At 38.9% G+C, this 23,076-nt stretch overlaps 1 pseudogene across 1 annotated transcript; it reads left to right on the top strand.

Annotated features, from left to right (window-relative positions):
• Nucleotides 1–4,496: 4,496 nt before the first annotated feature.
• Nucleotides 4,497–21,679, top strand: LOC309805923 (14-3-3 protein eta-like; annotated as a pseudogene). Its single transcript has 3 exons — nt 4,497–4,587; nt 20,245–20,791; nt 21,015–21,679. The product of its transcript is annotated as a 14-3-3 protein eta-like (transcript).
• The last annotated feature ends 1,397 nt before the right edge of the window (nt 21,680–23,076 follow it).

A 23,076-nucleotide genomic window follows, 5' to 3' on the forward strand; every position in this document is an offset into this window, starting at 1 on the left:
AAAACTACATATAGTCAATAACAGCTACCAATTATTGAATGCTTATTGTGTTTCAGGAATTGTGGTAAAACCTCAATCATTACCTCATTCAATTTTCACAGCAACCCTTTGTAGTATTAATAAATCACAGATTATTGGGTACAGACAGAAAGGTTATTCTCCCAAAGTCACACTTCACAAAAAACAGGCCCAGAATTCTAAACTAAGATCGTTACAACCCCTCTCCTGCACTGTATCATATCACATACCCACTGGTGTGCTGGAGCTGCCCCTGGGCCTATGCCAACTGTTAAAATCTGGGAATTTGTACTTGGTTGTGGTGGTAATATTTGCGCCCCAGAAATCAACAAGCACCACAAATAAGGGCTTCCTTCCCCCGGCCCAGAGAGCTGGTTTACTAGCACCCCACTGGATACAGCAGAAGATTTCACCTATTCTTCCACTTTGGTTCACCTGGTTCAGAATAAACTGTCTCCTCAAAAGTCTGTTAAAATGGGGACTTGAAAGGGGTCATAGGCACATTTGAAAGTAAAGACGTTTACCCGTGGTATGAATTCCAATATCCCACGTCAGTGTTCTGCTATGCAGAGGGCTTTGAAAGCACATGTCTGCCTTTTCATGATGTCTACCATTCACCCTCCAAAGTTCATTGAGTAAGACCAACACTTTATTCCTTGAAGCCTTCTAATATCCAAGTAACTTCATGCCATAAAACCTACTCTCTACATTATATTTCCAAAACTTTTACTACTCTATTTTTCCCCAGACTCAAAAAAGTTTTTTTACCTCAATCAAAAAATATACTTGATCAGGGTCAGAGTCTAGAGTAGATATTTCAGGTCATTCATTTTCTCTGGGTCTCATGGCTGCCTTCTGTACAGTTCTTCATGAGAGGCAGAAAAGTTGAAAATACCCTGCTGAGTGGGGCCAATGTTATTGCAGCACCCACATTTTGAAATCGAACCCAAAGGTTCTTCCTTAGTCAACTCAAGCCCTTCCTTACAGACATGCTTATTGTCAAAAAGACATTATTAAACTATGGCTTCATGCTACTATAAATTTCTGAGAACTGTTTTGTTTTTTAAATGAGACACACCGTGTGCTCACTCATCCAGATAAAGGGAGACGCTCATCACAGCTCAGTGGGCTGGATGAGTTTAGCAAGATGCATCTTGTCCATCAATATCCCCCAAATGTACTCTCTTTGGTAGCTTTTCACGCACAAGCTATTTTTTTCATGATTAATGAGGAATAGCTTTACCACAGTAAAACCTGAAGAAAGTCACCCATTCACCAATGAGCAATATTCTTCAGCAGCTTTGTTGTTAAATAATAACTCACTTACACAAGCAAAAAAAAGACATTATAGAAGTTGAAGTGTTTATTTAGTGAAAGGATAGAAAAAATAACTACTGTAAAAGTCCCTTTAATAAGAATGAAGAAGTGATCAATATATCCTTAAAACATGCTTTAATATGTAATACTTTGATTCCCTAACCTGCCACAAATATCTTATTTAGCCCATACATTTATAACATTAGCAGCTACTTTTTATAACTTGATCTAATTTTAACAGGACTCCCAATTTCAGCCATGCTGGAGTTAAGTGATCCTGGATTATATCTCCTGCTGTAATAATTAGAGAACTGGCTAAAATATATAAATTTTTTTCATATGCTAACCAACAGGCATTACAGGATTTTGATCCATGAGAAAAAGGAAACAAGAGGAACCCCACAATCGACCCAGATTGCTTCATGAAGGCCCTTTTAGAACAGAAGAGGACAAAGCAGAAATGGGGCAGAGTGGTTCCCACTGACATTACTAGACAGAGATCAGAGGTGAGAGAGGTGAAGACACCTGGAAGTGAGGGGCAAAGAGAGAGCCATACAGAGAAAGAGCTCCAGAAATCAACCTTATCCCCCTTAGATTTTCAGCTGAATACTAAGTTGCACAGGTCTAGGGTGAGATTACATGAAATGCGGCAAAAATGCTACTAGGGAATGAACAACTACCTGGAGCTCTAACCAGAATAGCCAGCAGAACGGGCATAGGGCTGAGAGGCACTTGAGTTCGGACCAACCAGAAAGAAGAATCTTTTTTAAACACCCAGGGTATTCAGAAGAGACTCCAGAAAGACAACTGCTGAAGAGTAGGGCTAGTTCAGCAAAACTTACTTTAAACTTGTTATAGCAGAGCGTGATAAAGCCTCAGTAGGATCAAGCTGATCTTCAAAGATGTTAAGTATGACAAAACTCAACACACTTCAAGGAAAGGAAGAACATCTAGACCTTCACAAACACAGCATTCACAATATCTAGGATCCAATAAAAACTTTGTAGACATGCAAGGAAGCAGAACAACATGACCCATAATCAGGAGAAAAATCAGTAAATTAAAATAAAACCAGAAAGTACAAAGGTGATTCAAAGTTGTTAACAGACAAGGACCCTGAAAAACAGTGTTATAACTATGTTCATGTTCAAAGGTTGAAAATAAAACATGAGTATATGGAGGAAAAAGATAGAGACTGTCAATAAATAAATGGAAACCATACAAAAGAGCTAAATAAAATTCTACAGCTAAAATACAATGAAATGAAAAATTCACTGCATGGGCTTAACAGAAGATTAGAGTCAACACAAGAAAAAAAATACTGAATTTCAAGATCAGGCGATAGAAACAACACAAAAAAACACAAAATGAACAAAGCCTCAGTGATCTCTGAGACATTATCAAACAGTCTAACAAATATGTAATTGGAGTCTCAGAAAAAGTCGAGAGACAGGGTGGGGCACAAAAATACGTGAAGGGACAATGGCCAAGAATTTTCAAAATTTGATTTGAGATATAAACACAGACCCAAGAAACTCACAAACCAAAAGCAGATTAAACATAACGAAAATCACACCAAGACCCATCATAATCAAATCGCTGACAATGAATAACTTAAGAGAAATAAATAAAGAGAAAATCCTTAAAGCAACCAAGGGGAAAAAAGACTGTTCCATGTTGGATGGCCCATTAATTTATTGGAAAGGAAAATTTAAAAACTCTTTGGGTTGATGAAAATGTTCTATATCTTGATGCGGTAGGTGTCTGCATTTGTCATCCTTCATTGTACGCTTAAGATCTGTACATCTCTCTCTATATAAACTATACTTTGACACTCTAATTCTACTAAGATTTTTTAAACACCTCCATGTGCATAGAGCACTTGGAAGGTATGTGGACAAATAATCTAAAATACGTACACACTGTGACCCTAAGCTTATGGTCATATGAGGAACAAACATTTAAACAATTCAATTTGAGTCATGAAATTCAAATTAATACTGTTCAGATTAAAGACAGAGTGCTTTTGGAGCACAGTGTAAGAAATTTTTCATTCAACTCAGAGGATAAGAATCATCTTTTATTTCAAGGAAACAAACATTTTTTGAACACGTATAGTAAGTTATATACTAGAAATACAAATAAATAATATGTATTTTGTTAATAATAATAAATAAATGTATTGAGTATATGCCATGTGCAGACACTGATCGCATTATAACATCATCTCACTATAGCTTAATAGTTAAAATTCAAGCATATCTGGGCTCAAGTTCAGGCTTTGTCACTTGCTAGCTTAGGAAAGTCACTAAACTTCCATGAACTTCAAATTCTCACATGTCAGGTGTTGATAATAATTAAAATACCATACTATTTTGTTGTATGTTTGTGAGGATTAACTGAAATAGACAAAATCAAGACATTGTCTGAGTCCTGAAGGATCCACCAGGGGCAGCCTATAGCAAATAATATCATTACAATGTGTTCAGTAGAGTGTACCTGCTATGAGAATACAAAGAGGAAGTTATCTTATCCTAAGAGAAGTCTCCCTTAGAACGATGCTTAATGGAATCTTAAAGAATAACAGAGTTATTCAGGAGACTTGGGAATATATAAACTCAGGGCAAAGGAAACATCATAAACACAATCTCAAAGGCAAAAAAATAAAAAATCATAATTGCTGAAATGTGAAACACAAGGCACATCATGTAGGATAGATTCAGAGGGACCAGGTTTTATAGAAGGTTTTTTTGTGGTTTTTTTTTTTTTTTTTTTTTGCGTTACGCGGGCCTCTCACTGCTGTGACCTCTCCCGTTGCGGAGCACAGGCTCCGGACACGTAGGCTCAGCGGCCATGGCTCATGGGCCCAGCCGCTCCGTGGCACGTGGGATCCTCTCGGACTGGGGCACGAACCCGTGTCCCCTGCATCGGCAGGCGGACTTCCAACCACTGCGCCACCAGGGAAGCCCTATAGAAGGTTTTATATTGCATGTTAAGGGGGGCTGAGCTGTACTCTGTAGGCTCTTAGAAGCCACTGAAAGATTTTAAGGGACAGCAACTTTGCATTTTAGAAACACAGGTGGCTCATTGGAAGGTTTATTTGAAAATGGCAAGGTGTCACAAAAGCAGTGAGGAGGTGGTCACCAAATCTCAGGCAAGAGATGGTGAGGCATGAACTGGAGCAACTGAAGAGGGATGGAGATGATGGGAAAGATCTGAGAAATTCAAAGGAAGTAAAATTGGCAAGGCAAGGTGAGTGATGGGACATGAGGGGTGAGGGAGACAGCACCTAGGTTTGCTCCCTGGGTGATGATACCATGATAGGGATTACAGGAGGAGGAATGCTTTTGCTTTTGAGCATGTTGAATCTGAGATACCTGTAGGAATCCCAAGGGGCTATGTGTAGCACAGGTGAATTTGCATCTGGAGCTGAGAGGAGAGATAAGGAAAATTGATGTGGATTGGAGAGCCATCAAATATGAGGAAGCAGATTTATTAAAATAGCTAAGAGCATTTGAAAAGAAGACAAAGTACAAACTGTGGTGAGGCAAGGACATAACCCCGGGACACTAATCAAATCAATTGGTAATTGAGGAGACTAGCAGGAAGGCAGAGAGAAATAGGAAGTAAACAGAGACAAATAACATTGAATAAAGGGCCTTTGAGTGGAGAAAGGGGAGAAGACTGTATCAGGTAGAACAAAAGCCTGAAAATTCTATGCTGTGTTAAGGAAACTATCCACACACACAAAAATATAGTATGAAGTGAATTAAGAGGTTGAGACCAGCTCACGGAGGGTCTTGAAGTCAGTGCTATTAAGTTCAGGTGTTATTGTTTAGTGTTGGGAAACTTTTTGTCCAGTTTTATTGAGGCATAATTGACTAATAAAAATTGTATATATTTAGCCTATACACACGATGCATGATGGTTTCATCTATATATGCAATGTGAAGCTATTGTAAATCATTTAGGAGAGAAATTACATATTTAGTTATTTATCTCAGAAATGAAATTTTCACCTTTATGTGAAACAAAGAGTGGAAACAGGAGACATGCTGGAAGAGCATTTGGGGAACATTTGGGAAGTATGGGAGCTGAGAGTGACAGCCTGCATTGGAGGATGAGGAAGTGAAAACAAAGTCAAGCTCTTTCCCTAGGAGAGCAGGAGGGTGGTGGGTGTTACCAGTGACTCAGGCAGGAAACATCTTAGAGGGGCCTGGTTTAGGGAGGTGAGAACTGAGACCATCTGTGCCCACATGACTTAGACAAGTCTGCAGACCACCTATGTCAACATGATATAGTTCTTTGTTCCAGGAAAACTTTTCCAGAGAAAGATAAGGCTGTAAAGCAAAAAAATAACTGCACCAATTGTTTTAGGAAATTCCTACAGATAAATTTATTAAAGATAAGAGGCTGTTCACCTGAGCAAACAGCCCACTTACCAAACAAAAGTTTGCTTATCAAGACTTACTTCAGGAGATTTTGTGCCGCTCCGATTAGTTTTGTCTGGGGGTGGGGGGACACCACCTTACACAATGTAAGCCTAGAAGCCACAATTCTGTAAATATTCCCCTTCTGAAACACAGCTAAGACCTTGTCAGATTCATGTTTTTTTCTTGCTGCAACAAGTATGAGGTAAGTTTTGCTTTATTAACAGACTCTGTGGCGATAATTTGGGGCATTCACTAGAGGGAATATGACGAGTGCAGTGTGGGACGTATTTGATTTGAAAGATCTGTGGGACATGAACAGGCACCTGAGTATTTGCAAAGAGTGCTAAAGAGGTGATAAAGGTGCTATTTGATAAGGTTTCCAGTAAATCCAAATCATATCATTCAGATGGGTTCAGGTCAAAATAATGTACACTAATAATGATTACTTTGTTTTGTTACCTCCCACATCAAATTTCATTACCGCCTTTTCCCACTGTATAAAGGCCTGTCATGCCGAGATCATTATCAGTTCCATGATTTGGCGCGTGCTGCTTCCTCTGCCTGGAAGAGTTTTCCCTTCCACCCTAAGGTTTAAATCTCTCACAGCCAGCAGCCTCCTTCCAGCCCCTGAAGCCTTCTCAGAAGCGTCTTTAATTCCCGGTGTTTATTCCTTCTCTCTTCCCTATTGCATCAACTGCTCTCCAGTCTATCCCCAATGTTTGTTTTGTATCCCTGAGCACACTGGAATCACTTTAAAAAGACAGACAAATTCTTACACTTTGTTATTGCTCCCAGCCCCTAAATTATTCCTGGACGTGTTACAAACCTTCAAGGAATATATTTAAATGTACTAATTTAAACTCAGGAAAGTTAAGAGGAAGTTGAAACATGTCTGACTCTCCAAAAAAGAATGTTTAACTAGCAGTTAGTTAGCTAATAATCAGTAGCTTAATTGTACATTTGTTTGACGCAAGCTTAAATTTTGAGTGATTAGGAAAGAAGGAGAAGGAAATCAGAAATTTTATTCAAGTAAAGATCTAAAAGATGCAACTTCTCTGTTTCTTGAATGCAGATATTGAATATCTTGCATCAGAAATATATGTATATATTTGGAAACACTATACACCTATGTCTATGTCTGGGAGGATACGGACCCAAATATTTACAGTGGTTAGCTTAGGTGTAATGACAGCACGAGAAAGGATTACAGGCAATTTTTTTTCTTCACTTTGATCTTAATCATTTATTTAATTTATTCTAGAGCAAACTGGTATTTGTTGGACAATAAAACAAAGCTGAATAAAATTCTAAAATTTCAGTGTGCATTGTCCAAGTTTTCTTATGAAGTGTTAGAAAGAAGCTGGCACAAAAATTCATCGTCAAAAGAATAAAGTGAAAGACCTGCGCTTACTGTTTAGAACAAGACTGAGTAGTTAGTTCCTTGTTCTGTCTATTACACGAGAATTTTTATTGCTGAAGCTATCAACCCAGATGCTAACTATAATGATGAACTGAACCTGCTGACTCTCCTCAAATGCCTATTCTACTGATACCAACCAGGAAATCATTTTTACTGAGGGTCTTGGTGATCAAATAAGGACAAGATTTGATTTAAACTTGAGAACTTCAGTTAACATTTTTCCTCATTATTTTATACCCTGTATTATCCAGTATCCAAGGTAGGTCAGTAAAACAGAATTGTTTGGGGATCTGAGATTAACGTGCACACGCTTCCCATTTGGTGCTTGTCTGATTGGCACATCTATCCAAATTTTTATGTGTCAGAAGCCAAAATGAACAGCAATTACCAAATATGAACTTGGACACACAATTAAATTTTGGATTTTTGCCCCTGAATACCCCTCTCACCATCTGCCTTCCCCACCCAATCACTTTTTTATTCTGAGTTTCTTTTCAAAATAATTTTTTTTCTCTCTGACTAATAGGAAATATCTTGGATGAGCCTGACTAATTCCAAAGCAGTACCTATAATCCTTTAATCACTTTAAGAAGCAAATGAACAGAGAGGCATTTGGGAAGAAAAAAAAAGAAAAAAGAAAAAAGAAAACAGGTCTGGTGACAGAATATATTAAGCTAGTGTCCTAGAGTTAGAAAAGCTTTCTACCATCCTCACACCGCAATGATATGCAAGAGTATAATCATTATTCTGAAACAGGCACATCAGATGCACATTGGTTTATCTATTTTTTAACTGACTTGACCATTAATGTTAATGTGTACATATGGAAGGTGTCATCTTGATGTCAAGTTGGATACCAATCCTGTATTTCTTACAATCTCTTTCTTTGTCTTTAACAAATTTTCTGAATTTTTTTACTTTAGGAACACAATTGTATGTACTTATAAAAGTGTGTGCCTAAAGTTGTAAATAAAATAGGAAAGTAATTGGCAGAAAATTAGAAATAGATATTTATACAGCACTGTAAATTTTCACTCTCTGCTTTATGTCACTCTATTTTGCCTTATGGTGAAATAATCCATAATTAAACTTTACTGCAATATAAATGTTAGCAAAATGCACTGTCATGGTCAATCAGTGTTAAGAAAAAATTAATCAAATCCAATTCCCTTCTCTAATGACCTTCTTCATGCACTGCTAGCTCACACATCCAGCTCTAAGTGAGGCTGAACAGGTAATTTGGAGAAGCCCAAGGATAGTTAGAGGAGTCTTCTCACTTTGTGATGGAAAGATTTGGAGTTAAGAAGCAGGTGAAATATTAGCTATGGGAGAAACCTACACACCTGATAACTTCAGGAAAAGTTCATATATTAAGTGTCTGATTTTAAGGGCATTATAGCATAAGATACTTGTATGCCAGTGAAAAATGAGCATACTGAGAAATGCATTTCAGGACATTTTGGAAGCTCCATGTAAATACTTTGTGCACCAAAACAAGACTTGGTCAGTCCAATCCCTTCAACTATCCATGTGGGAAAGCATTAGGAAATAAGTTTTAGATGCTAAGCCTGGCTCTTCTGCTTACAAAATGTGTGACCTTAGGCAAGCATTTAACATCTTTGTGTCTCAAGTTTCCTGTCTCTAAAGGGGAGTAACAATACAAACAGTAGGTTTTTTTGAGAAGATCAAACAACTGCTGACACACAGACAGACAAATAGACAAAACACACATTGACAAATATATACTGCATTTTTATAATGGATAAAATTAATGTGTTTAATTCAAGAAATCACTGAATTCTAAGTTGTCAGGGAATTTACTTAGGCCTTTTTTCTGTTCACCCTCCTGGACCAATTTCCCAAATTTTCCTTCCTTGTCTGCTGCGGATTCCAGGCATTGAGTTTGTTTTCCTATCCTTTTCTCAAAGCTTTTCTGATTTGAAGCTGCCACCATCCAGTTCATTCCTTTGACTCTCTGCCTGCCAAGGCTGTGAGTAAAATGCAAAAATAATCTCCCTCAGTTCCCCCAAGGGCTCTTGGGTTTTTTTCCTTTTCTTTACTGTTTAACAGTTTGGAGGAAACAGACTGAGAATACAAAGGGAGATAAAGTGGGAGAAATTGCAAAGTTTAACACATCTCTCAAAATCCATTTATATAGCCACCTGTTAAAAGAGGGTAGTTTGCATTTCTGAAACCAATTTACCTAGAATTCAGTCTTTGGCCAACATTATTCACCTCCTAGACACACACACACACACACACACACACACTCATTATTTCGTAGATTGGCATATACCTCTCTTTTTCCCTAGAAAAATAGTTTCCAAAGATTAAATGTTGAGGTTTTAAAGCAGTTATCTTTTTATTATTTATTTTTATTTATTTATTACTATAGTAGTAATGGCATTACTTGAGCATTTATCACTATATAATTGTTGCAAATATCATTTAATGCTCATTGCTACTTAGAAATTAAGGCAGCTACTAGACCCACTGTAGATTTTATTATTTGATGTTTTAATAGAAACTATATGTATATTTCAAATCTGGGCTTTTTACGTCTATATTACCATATAATTGGCTTCTTTTGTAATTCTATGGATTTGCTTTATGCATATAAAACAGTATATATTTAGTTATTATTTCATTTAAATCCCACATTATTGTGTGTACCTGGCTGCACCATTTTTTTTGCTTCAGTTCAGATATGATGTCCTTATATGTTAGCTGTGATATGATGGTGGCAATGCCTTCTACATGTCAAAATGGTACTGAACTCCTCTTTAACAATGGGGTTTGAAGCTAGGAATTTAAAAAATAAATAATAAAAAGATAACTGCTTTAAAACCTCAACATTTAAGCTTTGGAAACTATTTTTCTAGGGAAAAAGAGAGGTATATGCCAATCTGCGAAATAATGAGCTATGCTAAAATTAGTTTCCGGAGTCTAAGAGGCTGAGTACATAATCTATGGCTTGAACACAAAGACACAACTCATGGAGTTTGCTAACTGAACTTCCCACTCTTGGAGGCATCCTGCTGTACTATTGACAAGAAACACCATGAGATTTGTCAGGCAGTCTTCTGGGCAGGACTTGCCCTACCGTGTGCTTAGGTGATGCTTCCCAAGTCCACACAAATAGAGTGATTTCCCTTTGTTTCGAGCACATAATGACAGCTGTGTGTTGTCACCACGCTTTTTAGAAACAAATCTCTAAGCTTTTTCAAAAATCAGAGCATCCCAAAATGATGATTTCCTATTATGTTGCAAAATTGCCTCAAAGCATTATTAATACTCTTTATGTCCAAACTGTGGCTGCTAAGTAAGCTTTAGAAAGAACACTCACAGTTTGCTCACAGTTACTGCAGTAAGATGAAAATTTACTGTTTCTCTCTTAAGGAGCTTGCCAATGTAAGATCAACATTATATGCCACCTTGAAGAGTCCAGAAATGTTTGTTTACTCATAGAAAATCTTTTATCTGTGGATCTCAGGGTACTCATCTAAAAACTAATCCAGCCACCTCTAAATTTGGCCCAAGTCTAGAATGTTCTAAGAAGACAAAGCCAACAATCATAGCTGTCTTAGTGAACAGTGAGGAGTGCCTAGGATGGGTACAACTCCAGAACTCATGCCAGGTGAAAAGCTAAAGGGAAACATAATCTCAGTTTGCTGGGATATTACCTTCCACAGAATGTATCTTCCAAACCCACAGGATTTACAATCAGCTAAGAAACATTTAGGATAATCAAAGATAGAGAAATAATACTTCAGTATTGTATAAGGAAGAATTAACCCTACCCAAAGAGTCTGTCCTTTATCTAGAAGGTAAGCTCTAGGCCCCTGGCATGTCCTGCCTGGTAGTACTCTGTTTGTTGGGGCCTTTGACCACCAGGGAGTCGTCTAACACTGTGATTTATCATGGGGGCTCTGAGCCATGCTATATCAATTTTGACCTCCAGACTAACTAGAAGGTAAAGGCATTAGCCTGACATCTGGGAAGGTCTGGAGACAAAAGATCAACCAAAAGTAGGTAGCATGTGACTGAGCCCCAGTAAAAGCTCTGGACATCAACGGCTCAAGTGAGCTTCCCTGGTTGGCAATCCTCTCTGCACACTGTCATACATCACGGCCAGGAGGAGGTGGCACTGTACGTAACTCCACAGGGAGAGGATGACCAGAAGCTCTGTGTGCGGATGCCCCCCAGACTCTGCTTTATGTGTGCATCCTTTGGCTTATTTTAACCTTTATCCTGTCCCTGTATACTCTTTGTGAGTACAATAGCTTTCAATGATTTCTGTGACTCCTTGTAGCAAATTTTCAAATCTGAGGGTAGCCATGGGAATCCTCAAATTTACAGCCAGCTGGTCTGAAGTGAGGGTGGAAATGGAGACCTTGAGTTTGCAGCTGGAATCTGAAGCGAGCGCTCTTGTTAGGACTATTTCCTCTAACTGTACAGTTTGGTTAACTCTGGGTAACCCTTAGAACATTAAATCTGCCATATTTTTAACTTTATTAGTTATATAAGCATTAGTTAAATACTAAGGAGGTTTTAAGTGAGATATTAAAGTACTTAAAAATGACAGAAAATGATTAAGTTTATGAATGCAGTTTAAATTGTTTCAAGATAAGGGCGTACACTTTGTAAATGGCACCAAAATTTATTTAAATACACCTTAAAATTGATTGCAAAAATTTTGTAGAAATATAAGTAAAATAAATTTTTGAACTGAACTTAAAATCTCAAGAGGGATCTAGGTTTTTGAATTTGCAAATTTAATAAATTGATTAGTATTTTAAAAAACATTAAGAGTATTTTCTGTCCTTTTAAGTCTACTAGTGGATATTATAATGCAATTTCTAAATTTAGGGAAGGTGAACCAGGAAGGGGCTAAGTGATTACTGAATACTAATAAAGTAGGGACAGGATTAATACAGGAAATATTCAGAAAGTTATACATTCCTAATGTCTGATCTATTGCTTTCCTCTTAAACCTTTACTTAGATTTGGGAAAACAGTATTTGGAGTCCTTCCATGTAAAAAAAGTTATTAAGTTGTGAAAGCAAATTAGATTTTTAGTTGGTTGACTTATCTCTTGGCATGAGATTCAGTAGTACTGCTCTGTTGGATTATGCATAACTGGTGAAGCCCAAGAAACTTAGAAGGGCACACAGTATCAGTTAAAACTCTTTTGGTTACAAGGGACAAAAAATCCAATCCAACTGGTCTAAGCATGAAAGGTAATTTAGCGGCTCATGTAACTGAAACTTCCAGGCACCACTGGATTCAAAGACTCACACAATGGCATCAGGACCCATCTCTCAGTTCTTTTTTCGGGGTTGGCTTTACCCATACATTATGAAGGTTGGGCCTGCATCCTTCCATGTTTAAAACCAGCAGAAGATAACATGCCTCTCCAAGGGGAAGCAGAATTATCCAGATGGCATCTCACTGGATCATGTGTCTGTTCCTTCCTCAGCCAATCACTCTATGCAGGTATAAATCTTACCCTCATCCTTGGAGCCAGGAGGAGAGTCAGATCAGGAATGGTGCAGGGGAAAAGTAACTCCCCCAGAGGACATTCACCTTGGAGAAAGATGAGTAGATGCTGGATGCAAGTCACTCGGATCTGTTTACATATCCAATAATTCTACTTTCATAATGTCTCTCTGGTGTAATCTTTTTTATTAAGCATATAAGAAGTCAAGAAGCTTAAGCAAGGGTTAGGGGAAAAGCTCATTTCTTTGTGGAATTAAATAATGGTGAAGCCAAAAGAATCAAAGCAAAAATAACGTTAGTTTCTACTCCTATCCCCACCAAGTAGTTCTGTGACAAGACAAGTTACTTAGCCTTGCTGTTTCACAGTTTCCTTACATGTCAAATGAAACTACAGATACTGCCACACCCCAAGTTTTAAAGTTGATATGAGAATTGAAAGAGATCGTTTGAAAGACAAGGCTCAAAAGATGTTATTTTAAAATTACAAAACTTCTGTACAAATATAAAGTATTAGTACTACAAATAGTTGTACCATTGTTTTATGTACTGTACTAATTGAAGGTGTGATGTGTAAACAACAGAAACCGTTCTGGAGCATTTAAGTAGAAAAGAAATTTGATAGAGGGGATCAGACAGTTCACAGACTCCTGAAGAATCAGTCTTAAAGGCTATATAATTAGAAGCAGGACGGATTGGCACCAGAAGACACCAGGCCTGCATTCTGGGCACAGGCTCTGTCCCTTGTCTTTCCAACATCAGGTGCTGGAATCTAGTCCATGTGCTGTTGCTATTTCTGAAACTGAGTGTCTCCTTGCCACCAAACTCACCATCAGAATTGAATCCCCCTTGCACTGCCTTCTTCACACCACACTCTACCAATCAGAGACCTCATATGTTAATGGGTGACTGGCCGAATCAAGGTCACATACCTGTACCTTAGCTGCAAGGGAGCCTGGAAAAGCAAGTTTATGGCCTTTATCTTAGGAAGTGGGATTCATAATGTAAGAAATTCACCAAATATAGGAAAGGGGCTCAGTATATTCCAAAGGCACATAAATATCTACTATATGCATAGCGTTGTTTTAAGTCTTAAAACATTTAATATCAATGTGCAAATGCAACCTACAGAACTATAGTCATAGCAGAACACATACATCCTTCAGCTGTAAGTCTTCTTACATTTTGCTTTCTCTCTCTTTCTTTAAATCATTGACAATGATAAGACTAACTTTGAAGCCAAAATTTTGCTTTATTGTGTTTTTTAAAACCATTTTTCCTCAAACGAAAATCTCTAGTTTATAAATATGTCAATCAACTTAAGTGTTTTTCGGAAACTCAAACTCAGCTGCCAACCAAATAGTAGCAGTTACTCACTCAACTATATCCAAGATAGAGACTGATCTTACAGACCAAATGTCAGATTTTTTCCAGGAGTCTACCAAAAAATCATTATATGTGAATCCTGCAGAGATGTTTTAGAGTTTGAACAATATTTGACTTATAGGTCTATGACAAGTAGAAATTATTCCCATTTTTTTTTCAAACTGTGTTCTTGTAAACCTTTTTTATTTTTTTCTTAATTTTTAAAAATTTATTTTATTTTTAAATTTTTATTAGAGTATAGTTGCTTTACAATGTTGTGTTAGTTTCTGCTGTACAGCAAAGTGAATTAGCTATACGTATACATATATCCCCTCTTTTTTAGATTTCCTTCCCATTTAGGTCACCACAGGGCACTGAGGAGAGTTCCCTGTGCTATACAGTAGGTTCTCATTCATTATTTATTTTATACATAGTAGTGTATATATGTCAATCCTCATCTCCCAATTCATCCCACCCCCCTCTTCCCTGTTGGTATACATAAGTTTGTTCTCTTTGTAAACCTTCTTTAAATTCTGTGTTTCTCTACCCACAGTAGACAGGTGAAAAACAGAATGGGAATTTTGAACATCTATTATCTCTTCTATAGTGAAATGTAATACCTTTACTTCTTGTTGATGAATCTTCTTGCATAGCTGACAATGATGACTATGTTTAAGGAGGGCAATAATTTAATATTTTTTGTCCATTCCCCTGAAACACTGAGGGAAGATAGGAAGAGAGACAATAAAAAATACTTGTGTAGAATGTCTTAGGTGAATTTTTCTTGATCCTATTGGGTGACAATGTGAGTGTTATAACTCAATTTTGTCTCAGCTATTACTTTCTGATTAAACTTTTGTGTGCATAACATAGGTATTACATAAAAATTTCAAATTTTTGCACCCGAGTGTGTGTGTGTGTGTGTGCATGCACACATGTGTGTGAACAAAAGGGAGAGGTAAGTGGGAAGGAAGTAGAGTTTGCTTAGGCTGAGCTTCAAGGAGTGTGTGCACCTTGCCAGGAGGAGTGCAATGTATAAAATTTGAACTTCAAATCTGTTACTTTATTATTTCTCTCATTTGTTATCATTAATCCCATTTTGACATTTTTAATGCCAAAACAGAGTCTTGGAGTAAACATTTAAAGAAATGCTGGTTTACATCTATAAATTATTTTAAAATTTTATATGATAAATATAAAAAGTGAAAACACTAATAATATATTTCTTTTTAAATAATATGATTTTATGATTATCTTTTTTAGTAGAATTTATAACACTTCTACATTTCCTATGTTTCATAATTATTTTATTTTACTAATTGACTGGTTGACCCATTATTTGATGACCTGCCTGAAAGACAGAAATAAGTGCAAAAACCCTGCCATCCAGCATGCTCTGTTAGCCAGCATTTCCAGCCCAGCCTTGTAGCAGATGTTGGAGGAGATGTTAGAGAACCAAAAATACAGTTTGGGGGTTTTAGGCAGAAAGGGGTAAAAAGCACAAAGGAATAAAATGTTCACTTTTAGATTGATTGTCAATAAATCAAGAAAAAGATGAATAGGGCTGAATGCAAGAACAAGAGCAACAGAAGAAGTGTGTAAGACTGTAGGAATCCCAATACATAGGTGATAACTAGGGCCAGAGGAGAGGAGAGAAATAGGAGAAAAGAAAGAAAAAGGAGGATGGAATGCAAAAATAGTAATAACAGATTTAAGTCACATTTATTGAGCATTTATTAAATACTAGGGATGCTTTAATTTCTCTCAAAAACAATGAGAAGATGATATTATTCCTAGTCTACAGTGGAGGAAACTGGGAGGAAGGCAGGAGCACAGGTAACTCTCTTGTTTAAAAACAATATGAAAAGTGACAGTGTCAAGATTTGTACACAGGTCTTTTCATTCATGCTCAAGACTTTTTCATGATACTTGGCCTGCTTTGACTCTACCACTTTGAAAATTGATTTCTCACTGTGTGTTTGATAATTCTTTGTTAGCTTGAATATGCATTTAGCAATACTCATCTGTAAGTCAAGCTTTAATATTTTAGCTCTAAAAGAAGAATAAAATAGTAGCAGTGAGCAGGAAGTACAGCACCAGCTCATATTCCATCAATCTTCCTTTTACTTATGATGGTTTTCACATTCAGATGCAATGCCCTAGGTCAATAACCACAAAAGTTGATCAACTGCTGTTTACTAAATCAAATCCCCCTTTAAGCTAAAGTCTAAAGCCAAAGCAGGGGGCTTCCCTGGTGGCGCAGTGGTTGAGAGTCCACCTGCCGATGCAGGGCACACGGGTTCATGCCCTGGTACGGGAAGATCCCACATGCCTCGGAGCGGCTGGGCCCGTGAGCCTTGGCTGCTGAGCCTGTGAGTCCAGAGCCTGTGCTCCGCAACGGGAGAGGCCACAACAGTGAGAGGCCCACATACAGCCAAAAAAAAAAAAAAAAAAAAAAAAAAAGCTATAAAGCCAAAGCAGGAATTACATGAGTTGGGTTATATAAAAATTGGTATACTTCAGGTCAATTCCAGGAAGAGCTTTCCTGGGCCAAAAAGATGTTTTCCCCTGAGCAGGAAAGCATGATGTATGAACAACTGAACCAATTTTAATATTGTTAACCAATTAAGAAAATGGATACCAGTTCACTGGATGGGCCCAATGTACACACTGATCAAAAAACATTTTAAAGTGTCAAGAATATACACCTGTGACTTTTGTTAAAGATGGCTGACTTGATTAATCCCACATGGTTCTCTTTCCTTCCAAAATCTAGCTGAAATAAAAATAGACATTAGCTAGAAAAAAAGAGAAGAGATTACCTTGATGGGCAAAATTTTTGTGAAATTTCTGGAAATTGGAATGCAATGAGAGAGTATGTGTTGAAAACACATACATACACACACACACACACACACACATACACACAACCCAAAACAGGCAGAGAGGACTGCTACAAACGTAAAAGCCATGCATTCCAACAATCTTGAGCAAAACTCAAGAGAAGTTCCCCAGTATTCCATAGGAATTCATCCACGAGCAGGAGCTGTCCAAAGGCAAATAATCCAAGTAATTAATTCAAAGACTACAGAAATACTGACCAGTTGTGCCCTGCTACCTCACGTCCTTCCCCATAATGTCACATACCCGAGTAATTTACTCCCAGGCCAAACACAGAAGGCCCTTTCTGAAGAAATGTTGGCCCTGTGGTGAGATGGGGAAACACAGCAGAGCCCAAGATAATTCTAGACCTCTGCAATGGAGAAAGATAAAAAGGAGTTCCTCCTTCCAAAATTGAAACAAATAAACATGAAATAAATCCACTTACAGAACAAAATCTAACGGATGGAACCTAAGTGGCTGTTCCTCCAAGATTCAATTGAACTAACCTGAGAGTAGTACTCAGCCTTTGTTACATTCCTGAAATACAAGCCATCCCACAAAGCATTAGTGAGAAATGTCAGCTTTTTATCAATTATTTCATGGGGAGATTGAGAAGACATATATTACCTATCACACAGGAAGAACTTATTAACTATCACACATTATAATCACATACATTTAACTGTTCTCACTAAAGACACCAGCCCTTTGTTTCCTTTCTCTCTTTTCTGGCTATAAGAATATCAAACTTTCTCTTCCTCTTTATTACATTTGTGCCTCCAGGGTTCTTGCTGATTGCAACACATACTTTCTACTTTCTGTTTAAGTAATTGTACTAGTGCAATATGTTTTAGTTTAAGCAACCAATCACACAAAGTGTTCCCAAGTTTGCATAACCCTATAATTAATTATATCTCTACCTACAAATCCTCTTCCAATACGTTTTGTCCTATACTATTTCACTGAACCATTTCCCTGAAGATTACTACTAACCATCACTCTTACATGAGCCTTCCCATTATTTATTTACTTCCCCATAAAATGAGTCCACAGTTGCCTTTCCAACATCTGTCTCTTCTCTGCAATATTTCCCATGACCACAGAGGCTAATTTTTTTCAAATGCTTCATGCATTCTTTATTATATAAGACTCTTGTACAAAAGGAAATGTAATACAAATTGGGTCCCCATATGGAAAGAATAAAGTGAATCTTTGGAGGTTTATATGATTAAATCTATAAATCTTCTATGAATCTTCTCTCTCTATGGTCCCATTGACATGTACCATCCTAAGATGCCTTCCGTCTCACCTGTACATTAAGAAAAAGTCATTTGGAGGATTTTCCAGAATTCCAAGAAAGTTGCCTACATGACATCCATTGTAATAAATAAGTCAATAATACCCATATGGCTTAATTAGAACTTTTCAGAATGGCAGCTGGAAAAGTTATTTCCTTGAGAGGTCAAATGGCATCTTCAATGGCCTGAAATTTCCAGACAAGCCTCTGCAATTCCACTATCCTGATAGAAGTGTGAAACCTAATTTATTTGTCTTGGCTAATTAAATTCTACCTGTAACAAAAAGTGCCACCACTGCTTGTCTGTAAATTAGAGATGTTAATTATATGAGAATATTCAGTGTTACCACGCTTGGGAAGTCGATTACTACAGCCATGTTTTTAAAGGCTTAGCCCAAAACCACTTTCTAACGATTCTGCTGGAATGTCAACGAATCCTGTATATTCAAATCCAGAACAGTTACCTAATCACCTTCTATTCCCTAGTTTGTATCTGAAACATTAGCTCTAGTTTTCATATATTATACATCATTTTGAAAAACAGGTGAAGTCTAGAACATCAGAAATACATGTCCAAAAAAAGTATACAAAAATCACGAGCAGTAGAAAATAAATTTTAACTGAAAGCAAGACTAAGAGATAAAAGCAGAACAAAGAGCCATAAAGTAGAAGGGCCATGATGATACATGCATGGCTTACAAAGTTAATTCTAAGTTTTCTATTTTAAAAGGAAAATGACCCCCTCTGAGTGTTTCTAATAGACACTGTTGGTTCCTACTCAAGATCTCTTCCTCTCTTTTCCTTATTTAAAAAAAAAAAACAAAACTCTTTTATTATTAAGGTAGCTACGTAGACTGGGGGTAAATTCTGATGAATGTAAGCCAGCCATGGTCATCTCATCTCCTCTGAAACAGTTGTGGTACTAGTATTTGTTCTCGTTGGGCACCTAACGTGGTTCTGGCCAATGCCATGGTAGGAAATAACTGGGGGTCCTCTGGAGATGTTTCTTTGAAATTAGCTAGAATACTCTGAGAAAGTTTGTCATATGCTATTCTTCCGGATGTTACTGTTTGAGGATTTCACTCCTAGCTCTACTGCAACCATCTAACAACCATGACATTGGCTAGCCTGACAAGCTTGACACTGAAGGTGCATAGCTGGAAAAAACAGGAATTTGTGATTGCTGTGAATATCATTGAGCTGCTGAATAATCACTCTTAAACCAAACTGTCTCCTGACATCTTGTTAACTGAGGTTATACATTTACTGATGCTTTAACGATTGGAGCTAGTGTTGCAGAAAACCCTCATTGTTTATGAGGGAAAATACCTGTTCTTTGGGAGAAGTAAATTTCACTAGCAATTAGCAGAAAATTTTCTAAAAAAAACATTTTCATGTGGAACTTCATAGGGAAGGCAATGAACATTGGGATGGGCAATATCCTCAAACAAGATTCCTATAGCAAATATAGAGGTAGGTTTGGTAATACTTTTATGAGAACATGGCACCAAAAAGAAACTCCATGAGAGCAAACCATCAGGGCTATGCAATCTAGACACGTTTTAGTCATTAGTTAAGTGACTAGTACAGGTACTATCCATTTTATGGAAAAGGAGGAGCCTGGTGAAAACTCTGCTGAGCAGATAAAACATCCCACGTGCACATGGCCTTCGAACAGGAGGATTGGCAGGAAAACACAATTATCAACATTTATTACTACGGAACTTACTCTTAACACCAGAGACAGAGGTTTGTTCAAATTTTATTGAGGCAACTTGGGGTTATCGGTTATCTAACTTCCTTCCTGAAGTGAGAAGTCTACTTCTTTACTTGCTTTGTTGGTATCTAGAGGGAACTCAAGAATGAATGCTATAAACTGGAAAATATTTACTGAAAAACTTCTAAAGAACTTTCATCAGATCATGAAGTGGATAAAAAATCTCAATCACATGTTAGAAAGGAGGGAAAAGGAACTATAAACTTTTTTCAACACTCCAGACAAATCTGAAAATGAGGTAACACAGCGCGGGGGCCAAGCCAGCGAGGGGGCGAGCGGCGGTGCCTGCCGCCTGCTGCCTGGGCCGCTGGTGAGCCAGTGCGCGTGCGCGGCGGCAGCCTCCGCGGAGACCCAGAACGCACGCGAGCGGCGACCGAGCGAGCGAGCGAGCGAGCGAGCGAAGTGAGGCCGGACCTTAGCGGTAACGGGGACTGCGAGCCGATGCTGCAGCGGGCGCGGCTGGCCGAGCATGCGGAGCGCTGCGACGACAAAGCCTCCACCATGAAGGCGGTGACCGAGCTCAACGAACCTCTCCCCAGTGAAGACCGAAACCTCCTCTCTCAGGCCTACAAGAACGTGGTCGGTGACCAGCGGTCTTCATGTGGAGGGTTAGCAGCAGCATCGAGCAGAAAACCATGGCCGACGGGGATGAGAAGAAACAGGAGAAGGTTAAGGCTTACCAGGCGTAGATCGAAAAGGAGCTGGAAACGGTGTGCAGCGTCGTGCCGGCTCTGCTGGACAAGTTCCTCATCAAGAACTGCACTGAGGGCTTCCTTGGTGGCGCAGTGGTTGAGAGTCCGCCTGCCGATGCAGGGGACACGGGTTCGTGCCCCGGTCCGGGAAGATCCCACATGCCGCGGAGCGGCTGGGCCCGTGAGCCATGGCCGCTGAGCCTGCGCGTCCGGAGCCTGTGCTCCGCAACGGGAGAGGCCACAACAGTGAGAGGCCCGCGTACCGCAAAAAAAAAAAAAAAAAAGAACTGTACTGATTTCCAGTATGAGAACAAAGGTCCTCTACCTGAAGATAAAAGGCGACTACTGCCGCTACCTGGCAGAGGCAGCTTCCGGCGAGAAGAAAAACAGTGTGGTCGACGCTCCGGAGGCCGCCATGAGGGAGCCTTCGAAATCAGCAAAGAGCACATGCAGCCCACGCACCCCATCGGGCTGGGTCTGGCACTCAACTTCTCCGTGTTCTACTATAAGACCCAGAAAGCGCCCGAGGAGCTCTGCCTCTTAGCCAAACAAGCCTCCGAAGATGCCACGGGCGAGCTGGACACACGAAACGGGGATTCCTATAAGGACGCCACGCTCATCATGCATCTGCTGTGAGACAACCTCACCCTCCGGAGGAGCGACCAGCAGGACGAGGAAGCCGGAGAAGGGCCACGCGGGCGCCTTGGCCTGACGCCCACCCCAACGCCAGCACCACCGCCCCTTCCTCGCTACAGTCACTCCGTAGCTAGTACTGAATCTATCTGTATGGCAGCACAGCTGCTCGGATCCACTCAGATCTGCTCTCCGCTCCCCCCGGAAGCGGTTCCGGACGAATTCATGGGCATTGCGGGACTGACGGTTTGCTGTGAGACCACGGGAGCTTCCTTTTGCGATTGTGCAGACAGGTGCGTGAGACCACGGGAGCTTCCTTTTGCGATTGTGCAGACAGGTGCGTTCTGAAGGAGGCATTTTACTCTGCCTGCCGAGCGAAGTGAAATGCAGGTGAAAGCAATGGGGAGGTTAGAACGGAGGATTAGCCGACACAGGCTGCAGTCGGTGTTTAAACAGTTCATTTATAACAAGCTGATAGTGTTTTATTAAAGCAGTAAATCTGTGCATGCATAAATGAATTCACCCCTCCCACCTCTTTCTTCAGCTGATGGAAAACTAAGGGAAGCTGAGATGGAGAGACCGCTTGCTCCTTTCCACCAGCTTAATAATAAGCCGTGTAACGTGAGGTTTCAGTAGCTCCTTGTTTTGCCCCTTTAAATCATGAGGTGCACAAGCCTTCTTTTCAGTGCGATGCATCTAAAGTTTTGATATCTGTAACTTTTTTTTTTGGTTACTATTGTTTAAGAATCATGGATTTATGATTTCTAACTCTTTGGCTATCGTCCTATGTGTCAGCCCATGACAATCAAAATCGGTGATTATGAAATGCCAGACTTCTAAATTAAATGTTTTGGAATTCATTGGGTAAGTAAGTGCTGCTTTGGGGGTATTTAAAAAAGAAGAAGAAGAAAATGAGATAAAAACCTTAGATGATTCAATCTAGAATGTTAATAAGATTCCTTTTGTATCTCACTGTCTCACACAGTTTATTAAAAAGTTATTTATTGTTGAAATGAGACTACAGTTGACTCTTAAACAATACAGGTTTGAACTGTGAGGGTCTACTTATACACAGGTTTTGTTCAGTAAATACATGCTACAGTACTACATGATCCTGATTGGTTGAGTCCATGGATCCGGACCCCCAGATAGGGAGGGCAAACAGTGAACTTACATGTGGATTTTGGACTGTGCAGGGGTCAGCGCCCCTAACCACCTCCCCACTCCGAGTTGCTCTGGGGTCAACTGTAGTTAGTTAAAGACTAGTTACTCTAAAAATATTGCAGATAATATGGTTCATAGAGAGATGCAATCCCTTATTTATTTTCTTGGAAGTCCCTTTTGAATTCATCCAAGAAAAAACTAATCTTTTGTTCTCTCTACACAGCTCCCCATCTAATCCTAACCTAGCTCATAGGTCAGGATTGTTCCATTCAGTAAGCCTTAAGAGAGCACATGCTTAGCGCCAGATGCCGTGACCAGTGCCGACAGCGCAAAGCTGGACAAGACATGGTCCCTGATTTCAACAAGCTCAGTCAGGTAAATCTTAACCTTTGTCTGCCAGAGATTGATGGGTACTTAACTGTCTACAATCATAATGAATCAAGAAACTATTCAAATTCAATGATTTTGATGCTCTGACATACATATTCACATCTGTCAATTGAAATAATGTTAAATTTGAGAATGAAATATTGAGTAGGTTCTACTCAATATTTAGACGATGTGGTCTGGGAGTAGGGGTG

Source organism: Mesoplodon mirus, assembly GCF_964341445.2.
Source record: "Mesoplodon mirus genome assembly, chromosome: 6".
Classification (NCBI taxonomy): Eukaryota; Metazoa; Chordata; class Mammalia; order Artiodactyla; family Ziphiidae; genus Mesoplodon; species Mesoplodon mirus.